This window comes from Cricetulus griseus (genome assembly GCF_003668045.3).
Source record: "Cricetulus griseus strain 17A/GY chromosome 1 unlocalized genomic scaffold, alternate assembly CriGri-PICRH-1.0 chr1_0, whole genome shotgun sequence".
Classification (NCBI taxonomy): domain Eukaryota; kingdom Metazoa; phylum Chordata; class Mammalia; order Rodentia; family Cricetidae; genus Cricetulus; species Cricetulus griseus.
This window is the reverse complement of record NW_023276806.1, coordinates 240,506,157-240,520,593: the sequence shown is the minus strand read 5'-3', so window position 1 is coordinate 240,520,593 and position 14,437 is coordinate 240,506,157.

The following is a 14,437-nucleotide window of genomic DNA, read 5'->3' as shown; positions in this document are numbered from 1 at the left end:
GGGAGGACTGTATGCAAATCAAGAGATTTCTGGATGCTTGAAGACTACAAAAGTGTTAGATATCTATATTTGAATTATTTGATGCGTCAGGCAAACAACACCTTCCCAAGCTATAACCTTTGAAAATGTCTTGTATTTTCTAAAATTCAGGAGTTATTCATTAGAATAGTAGCAACAACTAACTACTTTACATATTCTGAACACTTTGTTCTCACTTGTATCATTATTTTCTAATCACATTTTTAAAGAAGTGAAACTGATCAATTTTAATATCTAACTTCAAATACAGAATTCAAGTGAGCATAGATTATTAGCATAAATGAAGAAAGTGAAATTTTAACTTAGAAAAGAAAGGTTAACCCATTTCTGCCACAAAAAATGGAGGAGAAAATTTTTATAACACCTACAATTACAAATGGCAGAAGTGATGACTGATATAAAAAGTTGTGTCAAAGGGCTTTGAGAACAGTGATATATACTATTGTTTCAGAGCTAGATACTCATTTTGCTTAGTCACAGTCAAGCTTGGCATGTATCACAGCTTTTCTGAATTTTCATTTCCCATCGTTGGCAGATCCACCCTCCAATGCCTCTCTCTTGCCCCCATCTTCACCTTTCTACATCAAGATTTGGAGACTTACTTACCTTCTCAATTCCATCAGAATTTTAATCATGCTTTACAGTGCCATTTTTTAAAATAAGAGGACGGGTAAAGAACAGATATTAAACCTTGGGTACAATATGAAAACACAGAAGTAGTCCATATTTTAAAAATAAACTAACTGGTGCTCTAAAATCAGTAACCTTTCTCTTAATCAGGCATATTATGTGGAATCATCCTGTGACATTGTCACCACATTCAGCATCATACTTATTAACATAGGGATCACCATTATCACTATAAATTAAATGCATGGAAACACATTTATTTTATACTGACACACACACACACACACACACACACACACACACACACACACACAGTGTGTATACATTTCATCGCCAGTTGGAACACATTTATGAAACTTTCCACTCCTGGCTTTTACTGACAGCTCTTAAAGATGCTAAACAGTGCAAAAATTTATTGAGAATGCCAAGATTCAGATCTGACAGTGGGATAGTATTAGTTAGAAAATTGTAAGTTTGTTATTCTTTTTTACTAATTAAATGTATTCATTTATTTTATCACTCGACTGTACTTTCCTCTCCCTACTCTCCTCCCATTACCTCCCCTCACCTTGCCTCCCCCAACTCAGTCCAATCCTCTTCTTTTTTCTGTTCAGAAAGGGGCAGTTCTCCAGTGGGTATCAACAAAGCATATCAACTTGAGGTAGGATTAATCTCTTAGCATTTTATTAAGGCTGGACAAGGCAAACCAGTATAACAATAGGTTCCCCAAAGCCAGACAAAGTGTTAGAGACAGCCCCTGCTCCCACTGCTAGAAGTTCTTCAAGTAGAGCAAGCTACACAAGTGTCAGACATATATAGAGGACATACGTCCCATTCAGACTCTGGCTGTCAGTTCAGACTCCATGAGGGCCTATGAACTAGCAATGGTGGATGTGTAGCCTCAACTGGCCATCTCCTTTGACCAGGCAGGACTTCCAGTGGAGGGATTGGGAAGAGAGTGGCCCAGCTACACAACCTTTGATCTACAGTCTCTCCTGCCTATGGAATTGGCAGACAGGTGGGATGGGAAGTTGGGGGCTGTGGGAGAGTGGCCAAGCAATGACTGGCCTGGGAATAAACACATACCAGGATAATGAGCCCACCCCTGACACTGGCTGGAGTGCCAGGACCCAGAGGCTAAAGGCCTCAGAGACCTAAGATAGAACCAAACAAGACTTGAGGAGAAATTTGATATTCTTAACTCAGAAGAGGTGGAGGCCATCTCAGTGATTTGGCATTTGTCCTGGTCTAGAGAGATTTAGCTCCTTCCCTTCTGCTTACACATCTACCCTAACACATCTCCTGCTAGTCACTGGTACCTAACAGATTGAACATGTTCATACTGAGAATGAAAGTCCATTAAGTGTGATGTTATTAATCACAGGGAACTCTTTTCCTTGGCTCTTTGTGTTACTGAGTATCTGGGTCTTCAAAGAGCCTGCTTTCAACATTTAATAGTCCTAAGAGTATTCACACTCCAGTTAAAACTTTATTTATCTGTTAACACCTCTGTGGGGATTAATTGAAAGCTTGCTAGGAGCAAAACACAGCAGGGAAGAAGAGGGGAAGGGTTTCAAAAGGGATGTAGGATGTCAGGAAGACAGGAAACCTTCAAGGTAAGGTGGGTGGGGACATAGGGAATGCTTCAGGAATTGCTTCCCAGTAATACTGAGAGCCCATCTGGGATAGCTAAGAGCTAAAAATAAAACAGAAACTGTAGTCCTTAATGTAGATTGAGGCAAATTAAGTGGTAGGGCTAGGACTTGCTTTTGTATTTATGACCATACATTTCAAAGTTTTAACCCACAGGAGGCTATCAGACTCCCAGGCCCCCTTTCTGTCACTCTGCTACATCATGTATCATAGTTTACAGTGATTACGGAAAGATGTTACTGGGGGCCACTATGTCTTTGAGCTTTACATAAGTTTTTTTTTATCAGTTTATTCTTCAACTAGTGAATATTTACTTGATTAATCTACAATTATGTTTCACTGAATACTTTGGTAGTTAATGGACTGTGGGAGCCCAATCCGAATAGAGGGATACTCTCTCAGCCTAGACACATGAGGGAGGGTCTAGGCCCTGCTCCAAATGGTATATCAGAATTTGAAGATTCCCCCATGGACAGCCTCACCCTCTCTGGGGAGCAGATAGGGTGTGGGGTAGAGAGTAAGTGGGGGCCAGGGGAGGAGGGGAGGGAGAGGGAACTGGGATTGACATGCAAAAGAAACTTGTTTCTAATTTAAATTTAAAAAAGAAAGGGGTCTGGAGAGATGGCTCAGAGATTAAGAGTGCCACTGCTCTTCCAGAGGTCCTGAGTTCAATTCCCAGCAACCACATGGTGGCTCACAACCACCCATTATGAGATCTGGTACCCTCTTCTGGTGTGCAGATATACATGGAAGCAGAATGTTGTATACATAATAAATAAATAAAATCTTTTTAAAAATTAAAAAAGAAAAAAATCATTAAATCCTCTTCTACCCTGTGTTTTCTTAATCTTGTTTTCAGGTTTACTAAAGTTTTACAAAGGCTACAGTGACATACATTCCATTTCAAAAGGGTTTGGATTTGTGACAAGCCTAAGTGAATACCATTTCTGTAAGAATACACACACACACACACACACACACACACACACACACACACCACAATCTTACATAAAAGTTTGTTTTTGTCAGTTACTATTCAAAATTATATCCACTGCTGTGTTTAATGATCATGAGAACATATGGGAAGTTCTCACTTACTCCATATATCCCTTATATCAGGCAGAACCAGGCATTTCATATACATGGCAGCCTCTCAATTCATGATCTGGCCAGAAACCACCACTAATGTTATGGTACTGGTTAAGAATACAGTCCCAAAGCTCATGTGTGGAAGCTGTTACCTGCAACAAGTGGAGGGGTGTGGAGATACTAGATATTTCTAGAAATGCAACCCAATTGGCAAAATGAGTCGATGGGGATGTTCACCTTGAAATCTCTTTTAGGAATACTGTCCATTCCATTTCTCTCTTGGCCTCATGGTTTCTATGAGGTGAATCTCTTCCTCTGCTCCCCTGCTCCATGTTTTTACTGCCATTTTGGTCCAGATGTAAAAATGGCTGGGCGTTTATGTTCTGAACCTTTAGAAACCAAGAGCCAGACTAGACCTTTTCACCTTGAAGTTGAGTCCTTTATGTGTGGTATTTTGTCACAGGAACAGTCAGCTAACACGGGCAGTAAATGTAGAGCTATGATATTTAAGTATCTATAAAAGTCTCAAGAATGAAGAGTCAGTCTTCACTAGTTTTTATTTCTGTCTGCACAGACACTTCTCTGAATCATCAAGTATTTCCATTCTTCAATTCTCCCATCTCCTTGCTTTTGCTTATACTTAATACGTATTTATTTCTAGATCAGTAAAAGACAGTATTTACCTGTAATTACAGTCAAGAAAAGAGGGAGTGCTTGATTCAGGGATTTTGCTAATATATGGTGAGAGTAAATTTTCCCATTCTCAGTAGCACCAAGCCAGACTCAAAGAAAACCAACCAGCTGCTTGGCTGAGAATGGAACTGCCTAACTGTATTTCTTTCCCTTTGTGTGTGAATCTTTGCCAACTAAGTGAAGGTTTATAGTGCTACTCAAGTCAGCTACTAGAAGATGAGGAATGATGAGTGTTAAGGGACTTCTAAAGAATCAGAAATTACCAAGATAGATGACTTAATGATAAGCAAAGTGTGCTGAAATCACCCTTTTGTCATTTCTGTAATCATTTATGTTAAAGTCAGAAAAACAATGACTTAGACTTTCCAACCACATGCCTTATGCTAAATCTATCTAGGATGTTAAATTAAGTACATTAAAAAATTAAATAAAACAAAATCCTCGGTGTTAGAGATTCAAGACTAAATAGAATACCAGCAGATACCACAATAGAAGTCTGTCAAGATGGGAAGATCTTTGTCTTCATTTTGGTATTCTATTACTTAATATTATTTAAGGTTTACAGATAATTACATATCAGTTCAATAACAATTATTAAGATTCTGATTATGGAGATCTGAAACAAGAAATAAAAAAAAAAAAACAGAAGAGAACTGTGACTATGTTAACTGGCTTCTGTGGATGCTACCATTTTGGTTATATTCTTTGACTGGGTATTTTATTTTTGCAATTGTTGTGTTATGATGGGTTTTCTTGAAGTATCTTTGATTACAAAAACTCATAATATATTTGATACATAATTTGATAAGTAAATCTTCTTTTGACTTCAGCTCAAAGATCCAGTAGGTAGACTCTGAAAGCTGTATGAGAAACAAATCAGTCAGTTCCATTACTGTAGTTCTTTTTCTTTGTTTTTGTTTTTTGAGTTTCTTTTTATTTAAATTCTTTAATTACTACTCATATTTACATATCCATTCCCCCATTCCCTCACCCTCCCCTTTTCCCAAGTTCCCCACCAGCCCCCAACTCATCCCCCACCTCCTCTCCAGGTATAGTGAGGCCCTCCACAGGGCACCCTTCAAAGTCTGTCATATCATTTGGTGTAGGGCCTAGGCCCTCCTTGCTGTGTCTGGGCTGCAATAGTATCCCTCCATAGGGAATGGGCTCCCAAAGTCCATTTGTGCTCTAGGGTTAAAGACTGGCTCCACTGTTAGAGGTCCCATAGACTGTTTTGACCTCCTAGCTGGCACCCACATTCAGAGGGCTTGGTTCGATCCAATGCTGGTTCCCCAGCTTTATGACTAAGTTCTCCATGCTCTCACTTGGTCAGGCCAGCTGTGTCTGTGGGTTTCTGCAGCACCTTCTTGTCTCCTTTGCTCATCCCTCCTCCCACTGCACAACTGGATTCCACAACTGGATTCAGTGCTTAGCTGTGGGTGTCTGTTTCTGTTTCGAATAGCTACCGGATGAAAGGTCTAGGAATGGTAACAAAGGTAGATATCAATCTCATTATAGAGGAAGGGCATCAATAGCATTTTCTCCACAACTGCCTGGATTCTTAGTTGGGGTCATCCCTGTGGATCCCCTAACATATCCACTGTGCCAGACCCCTCTCCATACCTGTACTGTCTTCCTCTATCAAGGCATCTCCTTTCTTTCCCTCCTCTATTCCATTTCTAAAAAACAGTTTTCAACCTTTAAACTGGAGGATGAATTTGATGACATAAATTGATTACTGAGATCATGATATTGGGAAGTTGACAATGAGGCAATTTAAATTTGCCTTCTTTTTATTCTAAACTGAAATATTTATTTATGAATTTAAAAATACAAGCTTTTCCAATTTTTTAATAAACCTTCATTATAAATTTGTGAATTTCAATTGGTAAAAGTTACTGACACAAAATGATAAGATGCAATATTTAACAATATATTTTTTGGCTGGGTGTTGATGGCTCACACCTTTAGTCCCAGCATTTGGGAAGCAGAGGCAGGTGAATTTCTGTGAGTTTGAGTCAAACCTAAGCATGTCAAAGACTTACAAAAAAATCTTTTTTATGTTTTTTTAAATTTTTTTATTAGTTCAAATTAGGAACAAGCTTGTTTCACATGTCAATCCCTTCTCTCTCTCCCTCCCCTCACCCCAAACCTCAACTGGGGCTCCCCAAAGTGCACCACATCATCCTAGGACAGGCCTAGGCCCTTCCCCATGTGTCCAGGATAAGAGTGCATCCCTTCACGTGGGATGGGCTCTCAAAGTCCCTTCTTAAACCAGGGAAAACTACTAATCACTACCAGGGGCCCCCTAGAGTACAGAGGCCTCCTCTTTGACATCCATATTCAGAGGTCTGGATCAGTCCTGTATTGGCCTCCCAGACAGCATCTGGGCAGGTCGATGTGTTCCCCCTTGTTCAGGCCAGCTGTTTCTATGGGTTTCACCAGCCTAGTACCAACCCCTTCCATCTTCATTCCTCCCTCTCTGCAACTAAGTTCCAGAGTTCATTTCAGTGTATATCTGTGGATGTCTGTCTCTGCTTCCATCAGCCTCTGGATGAGGGCTCTAGGATGTCATAAAAAGTAGTCATCATTCTCATTTTAGGGGAAGGACATTTATGTTATTCTCTCCACCATTGCTTGGATTGTCAGTTTATGACATCCTTGTAGGTCACTGGAAATCTCTCTAGTGCCAGAAATCTCCTTGGACCAATAATGGCTCCCTCTAATATGGTATCTCTCATCCTGCTCGCCTTTATTCTTACCCCAACTCAATATTTCTGCTCCTCCATTTCCTCCTCTCCTCTCCTCTTCTCATTCTGGCAGCTCCCTCTCCCCTACCCTCATGCTCCCAATTAGCTCAGGAGTTCCTGCCCCTTCCCATTCCTGGGGTTCATGCATGTATCACTTAGAGTCCTTCATGTTTACTAGTTTCTTTGGTGAAGAGGATTGTAGGCTGGTATTCCTTTGCTCTATGTCTAAAATTCATATATGAGTGAGTACATACCATGTTTATCTTTTTGTGACTGGGTAACCTCACTCAGGATGGTTTCTTCTAGTTCCATCCATTTGCCTGGGAATTTCAAGATTCCATTGCTTTTTTTTCTGCTGAGTAGTACTCTATTGTATAGATGTACCACATTTTCTCTATCCATTCTTCATTTGAGGGGCATCTAGGTTGCTTCCAGGTTCTGGCTATTACAAACAATGCTGCTATGAACATGGTTGAACATATGTTTTGTTGTATGAATGTGCATTATTTGGGTATATGCCGAAGAGATGAATGGCTGGATCTTAAGGTAGACTGATTCTCATTTTCTTGGGAAACCACCATACTGATTTCCAAACTGGTCTTACAAGTTTGCACTCCCACCAGCAATGGAGGAGTGTTCCTTTTTCTCTACATCCTCTCCAGCATAGATTGTCATTGGTGCTTTTGATTTTAGCCATTCTGGCCTGTGTAAGAGGGTATCTCAGAGTTGGTTTGAGTTGTATTTCTCTGATGGCCAAGGATTTTGAGCACTTTCTTAAGTTTCTTTCAGCCATTTCAGATTCCTCTGTTGAGAATTCTCTATATAGTTCTGCACACCACTTTTAATTTCATTGTTTAGTGTTTTGGTGGTTAGCTTCTTGAGTTCATTGTATGTTTTGGAGATCAGCCCTCTGTCAGGTGTGGGGGTGATGAAGATCTTTTCCCATTCTGTTGGCTGTCGTTTTGTCTTACTGACTGTGTCCTTTGCCTTACAGAAGCTTCTCAGGTTTGTAAGGTCCCATTTATTAACTGAAGATCTCAATGTCTGTGCTACTGGTCTTATGTTCAGGAAGCAGTCTCTTGGCATTGGTACAAAAAATCTTATTCCTTGAGACATATAATGAAATGCTTTTAAAATTATTACATATGAACATTTTTGATTTGATATGAGAATATATCTGGAAACAGTTTATTCCTTGAATTAGAATTATAGTTTTTTGGTAAAGTTTTATATACACAGGGCATGCACATGATAAACAAAATAAATAAATATTAAAATACATTTGTTGATTCTTTAACTTCTTCATTTCCTATGTGTATAAATTTGTTTTTCTCTTTTATCTCCAGTAGAGGAGGCAGTGGCCATGATTATCTTTTTTGTGTTCTTAGTAGTAATGTATTGAGTTTAACCATTAGCATGATATTGCATATAGGTTTCTGGTAAATAGCCTTTTTTTGCTAAAATTGTTCCCTCTATCCTTTGCCTCTCCATTACATTTGTCAGGAATGTATAAATGCATTAATGAGGATTTATTCAAGGAACTTTTCTGCACCAATTGAGATAAGCATATATTCTCTGTCTTTGAGTCCATTTATGTGTATTATATTTATTGATTTACTCATGTCGAGCCATCCTGCATCTCTGGAATGAAGCCAACTTATACATGATGGATGATCATTTGTGGTATGATTTTGAATATAGTATAGAGTATTTCATTGATAGTTTTATGTCTAATTTAATCAGGGAAATTGGCCTATAATTTTATTTTGTGTGTTTCTTTATCTGGTTTTGATACAAAGTTGTATTATTTGATCCCTGCTTCATGGAAAGAAACCCATACCTGATAAGGTAAGCTCAGTTAACAACCAATGCCTCAGGAGATTTTAGGTCCCAGTAGGAAATCTCACTATTGTTTAACTCAACTGGCATAGATTTAAACTTCCTTCTATGCCATTATATTTATAACCATGGTGAGTGGGAGGAACTAGTTTCTCTCTTAATTACAGAAGCCACTCTTTGTTGTGAACAAATGTGAATTCAGAGATTAATGGTTGTTCAACATGTTGAAAGTAAGTGAAGGTTGATAGTTCAGATGTTAAAAAATCATTTCCACCAGAAATACTCTAGGATCATTGCTGAAGATAGATATAGGAAGTATGTGCCCAGGATAAGGTAAAGGACTTCAAACATGCCATCCTTTAGACTTAGATACAACTATTGCAATGAAAAGCTCATAATAGCTGTGGTTACTTACTCTGGGCCTTTATAAGACTAACCCTGTCAAAAATCATGGAAAAGGGTACAGTTCGTGGGGCCATATTACTTGCCAATGAGCTACTAGCAATTGGCAGATTCTGGGGGAGGGACAACTTTCTGTTTTGTTCCCACTGCTGAGCCTACAGGATTATGTCTCAAATAAGTAATCACCTGGAAGAAGAAGGACCTGGTTTAACCCAGTGAGTCACAAAACAAAATGAATAGAAAGAAATGTGGGAATGAGACTTGTGGTGAAAGGGGATTAGTCAACTGTAGGGAAATGGGAGGGGGGATTAAGAAATGTCAGTATGCATTATGTGCATGTATGAAACCATCAAAAACAAATTAATTAATGGCTATTTGTTGGTTGTGCTGTAAAGTTTGTGGAACAAATTTGAAACAACTCTGAATAATAGTACATGAGTCTATTTCACAAATGGTTAGATACTTTTTTGGGGGACACATGCATTAATAATCTAATTTAATTGTGAAACTAGAAATTTTGTGGTTTCAACCTGAACAAGAAGATATTCAGCCGGGCATTGGTGGCACACGCCTTTAATCCCAGCACTTGGGAGGCAGAGGCAGGCGGATCTCTGTGAGTTCGAGGCCAGCCTGGTCTCTGGAGTGAGTGCCAGGATAGGCTCCAAAGCTACACAGAGAAACCCTGTCTCAAAAACAAACAAACAAACAAAAAAGATATTCAAATGTTACTTTAGTTCAGTGGTTTGACAAATTGGTGGCCTCAAAGAGTGCAAAAAAGTCATGGATTTTCTTAACCTTGAGTTCATCAATGGGATTCCCAGAACAGAGCTTCAAACCAGCAAATGCAGACACTTTAAAATCTTAAACAAAGACCACAGACTACAAATCTCATGGATTCTAAAATGCACTATTTCCCTACAACTCATTCATTAAAAAACATGGAGGCAGGTGTGTATATGTAGGGGTAGGGATGGTGATCCACACTGGAAGCATCATTTCTTGAATTCCATTGCTTTGATTTTCTTATATAACATCCAAAGGAACATAAGTAGGAAGTGATAACTCCAGACTCCAGAGCAATCAGGTGCAGAAACCTTATGAATCTTTACTTTGTAAGTGAGACAGGAATGCTTTCCCAAAAGGACAGGAACTCACTCATAGCTGTTTCAGTAATGAAAGAACTACAGATGCTAACTTAATGACTGCAAGTTCATAGAAAAAGCTCATATTCTGTTACTAAAATCTATGTGTGCCTCCTTTCTGTATGCCAGCCAGTCTTGATAGGGACTTAACACTTAATTTACTTTTTCTTTGTTCTTTGATGATCAGTTCCATTTCATTTTTTTTTATTTTGATAATATATGCCTTTGCTCATTTTCCCTCTTTGTAAATATATACCCCTGCTCCTTGAGACTATTTTCCCATTTTTTAATTTTTATTAAAGAATTTTCTTAATTCTTAAGGTTATAGATTAATATTTAGCAGAAATTAGATTATTGCTTTAGAAAAACTTTCATAATAAGAATTACTTGTCATAAATGTCTAGTTATTCACACATCTTTGGATACATTTCATGGTCAGTTTTATTCAGGTCTGCTCACTTAATTTTCTTTACACTTCTTTGAATATGTTAGTTTCCAAATGCTTAGAGATGTTTTTTCTATTTTTCTTTTGTTAATTTATATTTTTATTCTATACAGTCAAGTTGTTCTCTGGTATGGCCAAGGATAGTCACTGCCTGCTGTCAGTCCCTCTTTGATGGCTACTTTTCTCTTTAATTTTAATTGTTCCTTTAATTCTTTAGGTTATAATATGATTATATAATTTTCCCTTCCAAACCCCATAATATACTCTTCTTTGCTCTTTTTCCTTTTTTTCATTCATTTATTTGGCTCATAAATAAAGTAATGAACAATTATGATACAGAATACATTATGTTCACAATGGCATGGCCAAATTAAACCAATTAACATATTATATCACACGTATTCATCATTTTTGTTTTGAGAACACTTAAAGTAGACTATCTCACAACTTTTAAAATATAGCATATTGTTATCAACCATATTTATCATGCTCTCAGTAGACATCGAGACTTCCGAGAGTCCATGCCTCTTGTCCAACTGCAGTTTTAAATCCTTAAACCAAACGTTTCCCCATTGTTAAAAGACCCACATTGAAGCCTAATAGCCACAATTCTGCTCTCTGTTCCCATAAGTTCATCATTTCTAGGTTACACATAAAATTGAAAATGTGTGATATTTGTCTTCCAGTGTGTCACTTTTTTTTTTTTGGCAAGCATATAACTTTACTAATTACTAAAGATGAAATCAAATTTGCATGCACAGGTGAGCACTCACTGAAACACATTGGATTCATCACATATTTGAATTTCAATTAGCATATATATATTTATATAAAAAGAGCAATAATGGCAATATGTTATGCATCAATAGCATCAACAGCTTTTCCAGGTTCTGCAGTCCTTTGAACAAAATTGTAGAGACATCCAGCACACTCCATTTAAAAACAAACAAACAAAAACAAACAAACAAAAAAAAAACAACAAAAAAGTAAAAAACAAAGTCCCAGCAAACAGCATAGTTCTGTTACTCTTTTGGTACTTGGCACCATTTTTTTTTAATTAGTTTCTCAGTCATCATCTGGGAGGAAACCATTCTGAACAACATCATTATAAACAGCTCTGATAAAGCATGGTCACTATTATGTATCATAAAGCAGGTCCACATATGAGTGAGTACATATCATGTTTGTCTTTTTGTCATTGGGTTACCTCTCTCAGAATGGTTTCTTCGAGTTCCACCCATTTTCCTGCAAATTTCAAGATTCCATTGTTTTTTTCTGCTGAGTAATACTCCATTGTGTAAATGTACCACAATTTCTCCATCCATTCTTCTGTTGAGGGGCATCTAGGCTGCTTCCAGTTTCTGGCTATTACAAATAGTGCTGCTATGAACATGGTTGAACATATGTCTTTGTTATATGAATGTGCTTCTTTTGGGTATATGCTTAGGATTGGAATTGCTGATCTTGTGTTAGACTCATTCCCATTTTCTTGAGGAGTCACCATATTGATTTCCACAGTGGCTGTACAAGTTGGCACTCCTACCAGCAGTCGAGGAGTGTTCCTCTTTCTCCGCATCCTCTCCAGTATAAACTGTCATTGGTATTTATGACTTTAGCCATTCTGACAGGAGTAAGATGATATCTCAGAGTTGTTTTGATTTACATTTCCCTTATGACTTAGGATGATGAACACTTTCTCATGTGTCTTTCAGCCATTTTAGATTCCTCTATTGAGAATTGTCTATTTAGTTCTGTAGCCCACTTTTTAATTAGGCTGTTTGGTGTTTGGGGGACTAGCTTCTTGAGTTCTTTGTATATTTTGGAGATCAGCCCTCTGTCAGATGTGGGATTGGTGAATATCTTTTCCCAGTCTGTGGGCTGCCGTTTTGTCTAGCTGACTGTGTCCTTTGCCTTACAGAAGCTTCTCAGTTTCAGGAGGTCCCATTTATCAATTGTTGACCTCAGTGTCTGTGCTACTGGTGTAATGTTCAGGAAGCAGTCTGCTGTACCGATTAATTCAAGGGTATTTCCCACTTTGTCTTCTAATAGGTTCAATGTAGCTGGATTTATGTTGAGATCTTTGATCCATTTTGACTTAAGTTTTGTGCAAGGTGACAGGCTTGGGTCTAACTGCAATCTTCTACATGTCTGCAACCAGTTATGCCAGCACCATTTGTTGCTCTTTTTCATACACATGACATCTTATTTCATTAATCGTTACACTCATATACATAGGTACATACACATATATATGTGTGTGTGTGTACGTGTGTACATGTATATGTGTATGAGTTGACATATATACATATATTCCAAAATACATTAATGAAACCTATTCAGTTTACTAAGACTTGTTTTTTAAGACTTAATGTATGGTATACTTTGGTTGACACGGACATACTTATAATACATAATAATGTTACTGCTACTGCCTTGCTCAATCTTCTTAAGACAGGTAAAAATGGATGCTCAATTCCATATTGAACTACATATAATGCGGTTATAGTTTACATGTGAACGTTTGCTTTTCACAGGGTTGTTATTCCAAACATATGTTCTGTTATTTTTGCTAGAGAGAGAAATGTTAACACTGCTTTTGTTTTGTTTAATATTTTAAAATTAAAATATAGTTGCATTTTCTTTTCCTCTCCTTCTGCTCTTCCATTTATTCCCAAGCCTTCCCAAATTTATGACTTTAAAAATTATTATAAAATATATGCATAAAAGTATATAACCTGATAAGTCCATTTGAGTTGAGTATACAGTTAGAATCTTCCTGAGGATGTCTCCCTATTTTTACATTCCTTAGTTGCCTCTAATTCTTTATCCAAAGGTAAGGCCCTGTGAGATTTCTGCTTTCACATTAGCATGTCTATTGCTGTTGTCATTTTCATGCCCTGAATAGGGACTGTGCTTGGTTTTATCATAGTTGTAACTTCCTTGTGATTTCTAAGAGTCAAGACATCTCACATCAGACTTCCTGGTCCTCATAATTTATAATCTTCCTTTCTACTTCAACAGTATTTCCTGATCCTGAAGTACAGGAGTTGTGTTGTATATCATCATAGTTATATCTGTATATATCACGGGTCTTGACACCACTGATCACTTGCTCCTTGAATCTGAACCACTTGTGGTGTTTGTATTCATGATGAGGTTTGAGAGCCACTTATCTCTGAGTATTAGTATATGTATTTAAAATTCAGTTAGGAATTATGCTGGTTTAACAAAGTAGCAGTTGATGGTTATCCTTTATGATTCAGGTGCTCAATAGCCTGGGGAAGTTGGGAAAGTTTCTAATACTAGGCATGATTTTCCTCCTACAATGTGAGACTTAAGTTCAATTAGACTGCTGTTGGTTACTGTTGAGGTATGCATGCTACTACTGAACCTTCTTGCCATGCTGGTTCTTATTGTGGTTCATAAGCATCAGAGCTGGATAGGACTGCTAGATGTTTCCCCTCTCTAATTCACTGTGAAGTGATTTCAGTTGGGAAGACAGAAATTTATAAAATTTGACTCAAAATATGGCTGCAAATTTTGGCTGTGGTAACTGAAATTCACAAGTTGATTGTGACAGAAATAATGCTTTCAGGCTTCTATGATTAAGTGAAAAAACATTTATCTCTACTATCTATGTATCTGTCCATCTATATCTGTTTATCATCTATCATATATGCATATATTTATCTATCATATATATGTATCAATCTATCCATCTATCTATCCCATCTATTTTATCTGTGTCATCTCTCTCC